Below are 12,028 nucleotides of genomic sequence, written 5' to 3'. Positions count from 1 at the left end.
GCAAATTTGACAGTTAATTGAGACATCCCCACCATCCTAATGACGAAGCAACACAGAAATTGCGTCGCGTTTCAATACATTGGTCACTAGCCGACTTATCTCCGAGGGTCTAACGCTGCCTCATACCAGATGGATGTACAATTTGGCTGTCAAGTTTCTTGTCTCCGACTCAAAACTCACAGTTAATTCTTACAGTGAGATCCTGGTATCGACGATGGAACACACAAATAGCGTCGCGATTCAATACATCGATGTCTAGCGTAACTATCTACAAGGGTCTATTGGTGCCTCGGTCACCGGATGTTCGCTCTTTGTCAGTCTAGTTTTCAAATCCGACGCACATTTGACAGTTATTGCGACATTCACACCATCCTAACGACGTTGCAACACAGAAATTGCGTCGCGATTCAATACATTGGTCACTAGCCGACTTATCTCCGAGGGTCTATCGCTGCCTCATACCAGATGGACGTACTCTTTGGCAGTCAAGTTTGTTTTCTCCCTCTCATAACTCACAGTTAATTCTTACCGTGAGATTCTGGTATTGACGATGGAACACACAAATAGCGTCGCGATTCAATAGATCGATGTCCAGCGTAACTATCTACAAGGGTCTATTGGTGCCTCGGTCACCGGATGGTGGCGTTTTGTCATCTAGTTTTCAAAACCGACGCAAAACTGACAGTTAATTTATGTTCTCTCATCCTCTCAATGACGATGGAACACACATACTGCGATAGTTTTCAGAACATTGTCTTCCAGCAGATTTATCTCCAAGCATCTATTACTGCCTGGGTCACCACATGATCGTTGTCCTACGAATAAAATTTCGGGAATCCGACGCAAATTTGACAGTTAATTGCGACATTCCCACCACCCTAATGACGATGCAACACAGAAATTGCGTCGCTATTCAATACTTTGGTCACTTGCAGACTTATCTCAGAGGGTCTATCGCTGCCTCATACCAGATGGATGTACAATTTGGCTGTCAAGTTTCTTGTCTCCGACTCAAAACTCACAGCTAATTCTTACCGTCAGATCCTGGTATCGACGATGGATCACACAAATAGCGTCGCGATTCCATACATCGATATCTAGCGTAACTATCTACAAGGGTCTATTGGTGCCTCGGTCACCGGATGTTCGCTCTTTGTCAGTCTAGTTTTCAAATCCGACGCACATTTGACAGTTAATTGCGACATTCCCACCACCCTAATGTCGATGCAACACAGAAATTGCGTCGCGATTCAATATATTGGTCACTAGCCGACTTATCTCCGAGGGTCTATCGCTGCCTCATACCAGATGGAAGTACTGTTTGGCAGTCAAGTTTGTTTTCTCCCTCTCACAACTCACAGTTAATTCTTACCGTCAGATCCTGGTATTGACGATGGAACACACAAATAGCGTCGCAATTCTATACATCGATGTCCATCGTAACTATCTACAAGGGTCTATTGGTGCCTCGGTCACCGGATGTTCGCTCTTTGTCAGTCTAGTTTTCAAATCCGCCACAAATTTGGCAGTTAATTGCGACATTCCCACCACCCTAATGACGATGCGACACAGAAATTGCGTCGCAATTCAATACATTGGTCACTAGCCGAATTATCTCCGAGGGTCTATCGCTGCCTCATACCAGATGGACGTACTCTTTGGCAGTCAAGTTTCTTTTCTCCCTCTCATAACTCACAGTTAATTCTTACCGTCAGATCCTGGTATTGACGATGGAACACACAAATAGCGTCGCGATTCAATACATCGATGTCCAGCGTAACTATCTGCAAGGGTCTATTGGTGCCTCGGTCACCGGATGGTGGCGTTTTGTCATCTAGTTTTCAAATCCGACGCAAAACTGACAGTTAATTTACGTTCTCTCATCCTCTCAATGACGATGGAACACACATACTGCGATGGTTTTCAGAACATTGTCTTCCAGCAGATTTATCTCCAAGCATCTATTACTGCCTGGGTCACCACATGATCGTTGTCCTACGAGTATAGTTTCGGGAATCCGACGCAAATTTGACAGTTAATTGCGACATTCCCACCATCCTAATGACGATGCAACACAGAAATTGCGTCGCGATTCATTACATTGGTCACTAGCCGACTTATCTCCGAGGGTCTATCGCTGCCTCATACCAGAAGGACGTACTGTTTGGCAGTCAAGTTTGTTTTCTCCCTCTCATAACTCACAGTTAATTCTTACCGTCAGATCCTGGTATTGACGATGGAACACACAAATAGCGTCGCGATTCAATACATCGATGTTTAGCGTAACTATCTACAAGGGTCTATTGGTGCCTCGGTCACCGGATGTTCGCTCTTTGTCAGTCTAGTTTTCAAATCCGACGCACATTTGACAGTTATTGCGACATTCACACCATCCTAACGACGTTGCAACACAGAAATTGCGTCGCAATTCAATACATTGGTCACTAGCCGACTTATCTCCGAGGGTCTATCGCTCCTCATACCAGATGGACGTACTCTTTGGCAGTCAAGTTTGTTTTCTCCCTCTCATAACTCACAGTTAATTCTTACCGTGAGATTCTGGTATTGACGATGGAACACACAAATAGCGTCGCGATTCAATAGATCGATGTCCAGCGTAACTATCTACAAGGGTCTATTGGTGCCTCGGTCACCGGATGGTGGCGTTTTGTCATCTAGTTTTCAAAACCGACGCAAAACTGACAGTTAATTTATGTTCTCTCATCCTCTCAATGACGATGGAACACACATACTGCGATGGTTTTCAGAACATTGTCTTCCAGCAGATTTATCTCCAAGCATCTATTACTGCCTGGGTCACCACATGATCGTTGTCCTACGAATAAAATTTCGGGAATCCGACGCAAATTTGACAGTTAATTGCGACATTCCCACCATCCTAATGACGAAGCAACACAGAAATTGCGTCGCGTTTCAATACATTGGTCACTAGCCGCCTTATCTCCGAGGGTCTATCGGTGCCTCATACCAGATGAACGTACTGTTTGGCAGTCAAGTTTGTTTTCCCCCTCTCATAACTCACAGTTAATTCTTACCGTCAGATCCTGGTATTGACGATGGAACACACAAATAGCGTCGCGATTCTATACATCGATGTCAATCGTAACTATCTACAAGGGTCTATTGGTGCCTCGATCACCGTATGGTCGCGTTTTGTCAGTCTAGTTTACAAATCCGACGCAAGATTGGCAGTTAATTTTATTCCTCCCATACTCTCAATTACGATGGAACACAAATACTGCGATGGTTTTCAGAACATCGACTTCCAGCAGATTTATCTCCAAGCATGCCTGGGTCCCCACTTGATCGTTCTCCTGCGAGTAAAGTTTCGGGAATCCGACGCAAATTTGACAGTTAATTGAGACATCCCCACCATCCTAATGACGAAGCAACACAGAAATTGCGTCGCGTTTCAATACATTGGTCACTAGCCGACTTATCTCCGAGGGTCTATCGCTGCCTCATACCAGATGGACGTACTCTTTGGCAGTCAAGTTTGTTTTCTCCCTCTCATAACTCACAGTTAATTCTTACCGTGAGATTCTGGTATTGACGATGGAACACACAAATAGCGTCGCGATTCAATAGATCGATGTCCAGCGTAACTATCTACAAGGGTCTATTGGTGCCTCGGTCACCGGATGGTGGCATTTTGTCATCTAGTTTTCAAAACCGACGCAAAACTGACAGTTAATTTATGTTCTCTCATCCTCTCAATGACGATGGAACACACATACTGCGATAGTTTTCAGAACATTGTCTTCCAGCAGATTTATCTCCAAGCATCTATTACTGCCTGGGTCACCACATGATCGTTGTCCTACGAATAAAATTTCGGGAATCCGACGCAAATTTGACAGTTAATTGCGACATTCCCACCACCCTAATGACGATGCAACACAGAAATTGCGTCGCTATTCAATACTTTGGTCACTTGCAGACTTATCTCCAAGGGTCTATCGCTGCCTCATACCAGATGGATGTACAATTTGGCTGTCAAGTTTCTTGTCTCCGACTCAAAACTCACAGCTAATTCTTACCGTCAGATCCTGGTATCGACGATGGATCACACAAATAGCGTCGCGATTCAATACATCGATATCTAGCGTAACTATCTACAAGGGTCTATTGGTGCCTCGGTCACCGGATGTTCGCTCTTTGTCAGTCTAGTTTTCAAATCCGACGCACATTTGACAGTTAATTGCGACATTCCCACCAACCTAATGTCGATGCAACACAGAAATTGCGTCGCGATTCAATATATTGGTCACTAGCCGACTTATCTCCGAGGGTCTATCGCTGCCTCATACCAGATGGAAGTACTGTTTGGCAGTCAAGTTTGTTTTCTCCCTCTCACAACTCACAGTTAATTCTTACCGTCAGATCCTGGTATTGACGATGGAACACACAAATAGCGTCGCAATTCTATACATCGATGTCCATCGTAACTATCTACAAGGGTCTATTGGTGCCTCGGTCACCGGATGTTCGCTCTTTGTCAGTCTAGTTTTCAAATCCGCCACAAATTTGGCAGTTAATTGCGACATTCCCACCACCCTAATGATGATGCAACACAGAAATTGCGTCGCAATTCAATACATTGGTCACTAGCCGAATTATCTCCGAGGGTCTATCGCTGCCTCATACCAGATGGACGTACTCTTTGGCAGTCAAGTTTGTTTTCTCCCTCTCATAACTCACAGTTAATTCTTACCGTCAGATCCTGGTATTGACGATGGAACACACAAATAGCGTCGCGATTCAATACATCGATGTCCAGCGTAACTATCTGCAAGGGTCTATTGGTAACTCGGTTACCGGATGGTGGCGTTTTGTCATCTAGTTTTCAAATCCGACGCAAAACTGACAGTTAATTTACGTTCTCTCATCCTCTCAATGACGTTGGAACACACATACTGCGATGGTTTTCAGAACATTGTCTTCCAGCAGATTTATCTCCAAGCATCTATTACTGCCTGGGTCACACATGGTCGTTGTCCTACGAGTATAGTTTCGGGAATACGACGCAAATTTGACAGTTAATTGCGACATTCCCACCATCCTAATGACGATGCAACACAGAAATTGCGTCGCGATTCAATACATTGGTCACTAGCCGACTTATCTCCGAGGGTCTATCGCTGCCTCATACCAGAAGGACGTACTGTTTGGCAGTCAAGTTTGTTTTCTCCCTCTCATAACTCACAGTTAATTCTTACCGTCAGATCCTGGTATTGACGATGGAACACACAAATAGCGTCGCGATTCAATACATCGATGTTTAGCGTAACTATCTACAAGGGTCTATTGGTGCCTCGGTCACCGGATGTTCGCTCTTTGTCAGTCTAGTTTTCAAATCCGACGCACATTTGACAGTTATTGCGACATTCACACCATCCTAACGACGTTGCAACACAGAAATTGCGTCGCGATTCAATACATTGGTCACTAGCCGACTTATCTCCGAGGGTCTATCGCTGCCTCATACCAGATGGACGTACTCTTTGGCAGTCAAGTTTGTTTTCTCCCTCTCATAACTCACAGTTAATTCTTACCGTGAGATTCTGGTATTGACGATGGAACACACAAATAGCGTCGCGATTCAATAGATCGATGTCCAGCGTAACTATCTACAAGGGTCTATTGGTGCCTCGGTCACCGGATGGTGGCGTTTTGTCATCTAGTTTTCAAAACCGACGCAAAACTGACAGTTAATTTATGTTCTCTCATCCTCTCAATGACGATGGAACACACATACTGCGATGGTTTTCAGAACATTGTCTTCCAGCAGATTTATCTCCAAGCATCTATTACTGCCTGGGTCACCACATGATCGTTGTCCTACGAGTATAGTTTCGGGAATCCGACGCAAATTTGACAGTTAATTGCGACATTCCCACCATCCTAATGACGATGCAACACAGAAATTGCGTCGCGATTCAATACATTGGTCACTAGCCGACTTATCTCCGAGGGTCTATCGCTGCCTCATACCAGATGGACGTACTGTTTGGCAGTCAAGTTTGTTTTCTCCCTCTCATAATTCACAGTTAATTCTTACCGTCAGATCCTGGTATTGACGATGGAACACACAAATAGCGTCGCGATTCAATACATCGATGTTTAGCGTAACTATCTACAAGGGTCTATTGGTGCCTCGGTCACCGGATGTTCGCTCTTTGTCAGTCTAGTTTTCAAATCCGACGCACATTTGACAGTTATTGCGACATTCACACCATCCTAACGACGTTGCAACACAGAAATTGCGTCGCGATTCAATACATTGGTCACTAGCCGACTTATCTCCGAGGGTCTATCGCTGCCTCATACCAGATGGACGTACTCTTTGGCAGTCAAGTTTGTTTTCTCCCTCTCATAACTCACAGTTAATTCTTACCGTGAGATTCTGGTATTGACGATGGAACACACAAATAGCGTCGCGATTCAATAGATCGATGTCCAGCGTAACTATCTACAAGGGTCTATTGGTGCCTCGGTCACCGGATGGTGGCGTTTTGTCATCTAGTTTTCAAAACCGACGCAAAACTGACAGTTAATTTATGTTCTCTCATCCTCTCAATGACGATGGAACACACATACTGCGATGGTTTTCAGAACATTGTCTTCCAGCAGATTTATCTCCAAGCATCTATTACTGCCTGGGTCACCACATGATCGTTGTCCTACGAATAAAATTTCGGGAATCCGACGCAAATTTCACAGTTAATTGCGACATTCCCACCATCCTAATGACGAAGCAACACTGAAATTGCGTCGCGTTTCAATACATTGGTCACTAGCCGACTTATCTCTGAGGGTCTATCGGTGCCTCATACCAGATGGACGTACTCTTTGGCAGTCAAGTTTGTTTTCTCCCTCTCATAACTCACAGTTAATTCTTACCGTCAGATCCTGGTATTGACGATGGAACACACAAATAGCGTCATGATTCTATACATCGATGTCCATCGTAACTATCTACAAGGGTCTATTGGTGCCTCGGTCACCGGATGTTCGCTCTTTGTCAGTCTAGTTTTCAAATCCGACGCACATTCGACAGTTAATTGCGACATTCCCACCACCCTAATGACGATGCAACACAGAAATTGCGTCGCAATTCAATACATTGGTCACTAGCCGAATTATCTCCGAGGGTCTATCGCTGCCTCATACCAGATGGACGTACTCTTTGGAAGTCAAGTTTGCTTTCTCCCTCTAATAACTCACAGTTAATTCTTACCGTCATATCCTGGTATTGAAGATGGAACACACAAATAGCGTCGCGATTCAATAAATCGATGTCAAGCGTAACTATCTACAAGGGTCTATTTGTGCCTCGGTCACCGGATATTCGCGTTTTGTCATCTAGTTTTCAAATCCGACGCAAAGCAGACAGTTAATTTATGTTCTCTCATCCTCTCAATGACGACGGAACACACATACTGCATTGGTTTTCAGAACATTGTCTTCCAGCATATTTATCTCCAAGCATCTATTACTGCCTGGGTTAACTGACAGTTAATTTACGTTCTCTCATCCTCTCAATGACGATGGAACACACATACTGCGATGGTTTTCAGAACATTGTCTTCCAGCAGACTTATCTCCAAGCATCTATTACTGCCTGGGTCACCACATGATCGTTGTCCTACGAGTATAGTTTCGGGAATCCGACGCAAATTTGACAGTTAATCGCGACATTCCCACCATCCTAATGACGATGCAACACAGAAATTGCGTCGCGATTCAATACATTGGTCACTAGCCGACTTATCTCCGAGGGTCTATCGCTGCCTCATACCAGATGGACGTACTGTTTGGCAGTCAAGTTTGTTTTCTCCCTCTCATAACTCACAGTTAATTCTTACCGTCAGATCCTGGTATTGACGATGGAACACACAAATAGCGTCGCGATTAAATACATCGATGTTTAGCGTAACTATCTACAAGGGTCTATTGGTGCCTCGGTCACCGGATGTTCGCTCTTTGTCAGTCTAGTTTTCAAATCCGACGCACATTTGACAGTTATTGCGACATTCACACCATCCTAACGACGTTGCAACACAGAAATTGCGTCGCGATTCAATACATTGGTCACTAGCCGACTTATCTCCGAGGGTCTATCGCTGCCTCATACCAGATGGACGTACTCTTTGGCAGTCAAGTTTGTTTTCTCCCTCTCATAACTCACAGTTAATTCTTACCGTGAGATTCTGGTATTGACGATGGAACACACAAATAGCGTCGCGATTCAATAGATCGATGTCCAGCGTAACTATCTACAAGGGTCTATTGGTGCCTCGGTCACCGGATGGTGGCGTTTTGTCATCTAGTTTTCAAAACCGACGCAAAACTGACAGTTAATTTATGTTCTCTCATCCTCCCAATGACGATGGAACACACATACTGCGATGGTTTTCAGAACATTGTCTTCCAGCAGATTTATCTCCAAGCATCTACTACTGCCTGGGTCACCACATGATCGTTGTCCTACGAATAAAATTTCGGGAATCCGACGCAAATTTGACAGTTAATTGCGACATTCCCACCATCCTAATGACGAAGCAACACAGAAATTGCGTCGCGTTTCAATACATTGGTCACTAGCCGACTTATCTCCGAGGGTCTATCGGTGCCTCATACCAGATGGACGTACTCTTTGGCAGTCAAGTTTGTTTTCTCCCTCTCATAACTCACAGTTAATTCTTACCGTCAGATCCTGGTATTGACGATGGAACACACAAATAGCGTCATGATTCTATACATCGATGTCCATCGTAACTATCTACAAGGGTCTATTGGTGCCTCGGTCACCGGATGTTCGCTCTTTGTCAGTCTAGTTTTCAAATCCGACGCACATTCGACAGTTAATTGCGACATTCCCACCACCCTAATGACGATGCAACACAGAAATTGCGTCGCAATTCAATACATTGGTCACTAGCCGAATTATCTCCGAGGGTCTATCGCTGCCTCATACCAGATGGACGTACTCTTTGGAAGTCAAGTTTGCTTTCTCCCTCTCATAACTCACAGTTAATTCTTACCGTCAGATCCTGGTATTGAAGATGGAACACACAAATAGCGTCGCGATTCAATAAATCGATGTCAAGCGTAACTATCTACAAGGGTCTATTTGTGCCTCGGTCACCGGATATTCTCGTTTTGTCATCTAGTTTTCAAATCCGACGCAAAGCAGACAGTTAATTTATGTTCTCTCATCCTCTCAATGACGACGGAACACACATACTGCATTGGTTTTCAGAACATTGTCTTCCAGCATATTTATCTCCAAGCATCTATTACTGCCTGGGTTAACTGACAGTTAATTTACGTTCTCTCATCCTCTCAATGACGATGGAACACACTTACTGCGATGGTTTTCAGAACATTGTCTTCCAGCAGATTTATCTCCAAGCATCTATTACTGCCTGGGTCACCACATGATCGTTGTCCTACGAGTATAGTTTCGGGAATCCGACGCAAATTTGACAGTTAATTGCGACATTCCCACCATCCTAATGACGATGCAACACAGAAATTGCGTCGCGATTCAATACATTGGTCACTAGCCGACTTATCTCCGAGGGTCTATCGCTGCCTCATACCAGATGGACGTACTGTTTGGCAGTCAAGTTTGTTTTCTCCCTCTCATAACTCACAGTTAATTCTTACCGTCAGATCCTGGTATTGACGATGGAACACACAAATAGCGTCGCGATTCAATACATCGATGTTTAGCGTAACTATCTACAAGGGTCTATTGGTACTCGGTCACCGGATGTTCGCTCTTTGTCAGTCTAGTTTTCAAATCCGACGCACATTTGACAGTTATTGCGACATTCACACCATCCTAACGACGTTGCAACACAGAAATTGCGTCGCGATTCAATACATTGGTCACTAGCCGACTTATCTCCGAGGGTCTATCGCTGCCTCATACCAGATGGACGTACTCTTTGGCAGTCAAGTTTGTTTTCTCCCTCTCATAACTCACAGTTAATTCTTACCGTGAGATTCTGGTATTGACGATGGAACACACAAATAGCGTCGCGATTCAATAGATCGATGTCCAGCGTAACTATCTACAAGGGTCTATTGGTGCCTCGGTCACCGGATGGTGGCGTTTTGTCATCTAGTTTTCAAAACCGACGCAAAGCTGACAGTTAATTTATGTTCTCTCATCCTCTCAATGACGATGGAACACACATACTGCGATGGTTTTCAGAACATTGTCTTCCAGCAGATTTATCTCCAAGCATCTATTACTGCCTGGGTCACCACATGATCGTTGTCCTACGAATAAAATTTCGGGAATCCGACGCAAATTTGACAGTTAATTGCGACATTCCCACCATCCTAATGACGAAGCAACACAGAAATTGCGTCGCGTTTCAATACATTGGTCACTAGCCGACTTATCTCCGAGGGTCTATCGGTGCCTCATACCAGATGGACGTACTCTTTGGCAGTCAAGTTTGTTTTCTCCCTCTCATAACTCACAGTTAATTCTTACCGTCAGATCCTGGTATTGACGATGGAACACACAAATAGCGTCATGATTCTATACATCGATGTCCATCGTAACTATCTACAAGGGTCTATTGGTGCCTCGGTCACCGGATGTTCGCTCTTTGTCAGTCTAGTTTTCAAATCCGACGCACATTCGACAGTTAATTGCGACATTCCCACCACCCTAATGACGATGCAACACAGAAATTGCGTCGCAATTCAATACATTGGTCACTAGCCGAATTATCTCCGAGGGTCTATCGCTGCCTCATACCAGATGGACGTACTCTTTGGAAGTCAAGTTTGCTTTCTCCCTCTAATAACTCACAGTTAATTCTTACCGTCATATCCTGGTATTGAAGATGGAACACACAAATAGCGTCGCGATTCAATAAATCGATGTCAAGCGTAACTATCTACAAGGGTCTATTTGTGCCTCGGTCACCGGATATTCGCGTTTTGTCATCTAGTTTTCAAATCCGACGCAAAGCAGACAGTTAATTTATGTTCTCTCATCCTCTCAATGACGACGGAACACACATACTGCATTGGTTTTCAGAACATTGTCTTCCAGCATATTTATCTCCAAGCATCTATTACTGCCTGGGTTAACTGACAGTTAATTTACGTTCTCTCATCCTCTCAATGACGATGGAACACACATACTGCGATGGTTTTCAGAACATTGTCTTCCAGCAGATTTATCTCCAAGCATCTATTACTGCCTGGGTCACCACATGATCGTTGTCCTACGAGTATAGTTTCGGGAATCCGACGCAAATTTGACAGTTAATCGCGACATTCCCACCATCCTAATGACGATGCAACACAGAAATTGCGTCGCGATTCAATACATTGGTCACTAGCCGACTTATCTCCGAGGGTCTATCGCTGCCTCATACCAGATGGACGTACTGTTTGGCAGTCAAGTTTGTTTTCTCCCTCTCATAACTCACAGTTAATTCTTACCGTCAGATCCTGGTATTGACGATGGAACACACAAATAGCGTCGCGATTAAATACATCGATGTTTAGCGTAACTATCTACAAGGGTCTATTGGTGCCTCGGTCACCGGATGTTCGCTCTTTGTCAGTCTAGTTTTCAAATCCGACGCACATTTGACAGTTATTGCGACATTCACACCATCCTAACGACGTTGCAACACAGAAATTGCGTCGCGATTCAATACATTGGTCACTAGCCGACTTATCTCCGAGGGTCTATCGCTGCCTCATACCAGATGGACGTACTCTTTGGCAGTCAAGTTTGTTTTCTCCCTCTCATAATTCACAGTTAATTCTTACCGTGAGATTCTGGTATTGACGATGGAACACACAAATAGCGTCGCGATTCAATAGATCGATGTCCAGCGTAACTATCTACAAGGGTCTATTGGTGCCTCGGTCACCGGATGGTGGCGTTTTGTCATCTAGTTTTCAAAACCGACGCAAAACTGACAGTTAATTTATGTTCTCTCATCCTCTCAATGACGAT

The sequence above is a fragment of the Schistocerca gregaria genome, unplaced genomic scaffold (genome assembly GCF_023897955.1).
Source record: "Schistocerca gregaria isolate iqSchGreg1 unplaced genomic scaffold, iqSchGreg1.2 ptg000391l, whole genome shotgun sequence".
Classification (NCBI taxonomy): domain Eukaryota; kingdom Metazoa; phylum Arthropoda; class Insecta; order Orthoptera; family Acrididae; genus Schistocerca; species Schistocerca gregaria.
This window is presented reverse-complemented; position numbering follows the sequence as displayed.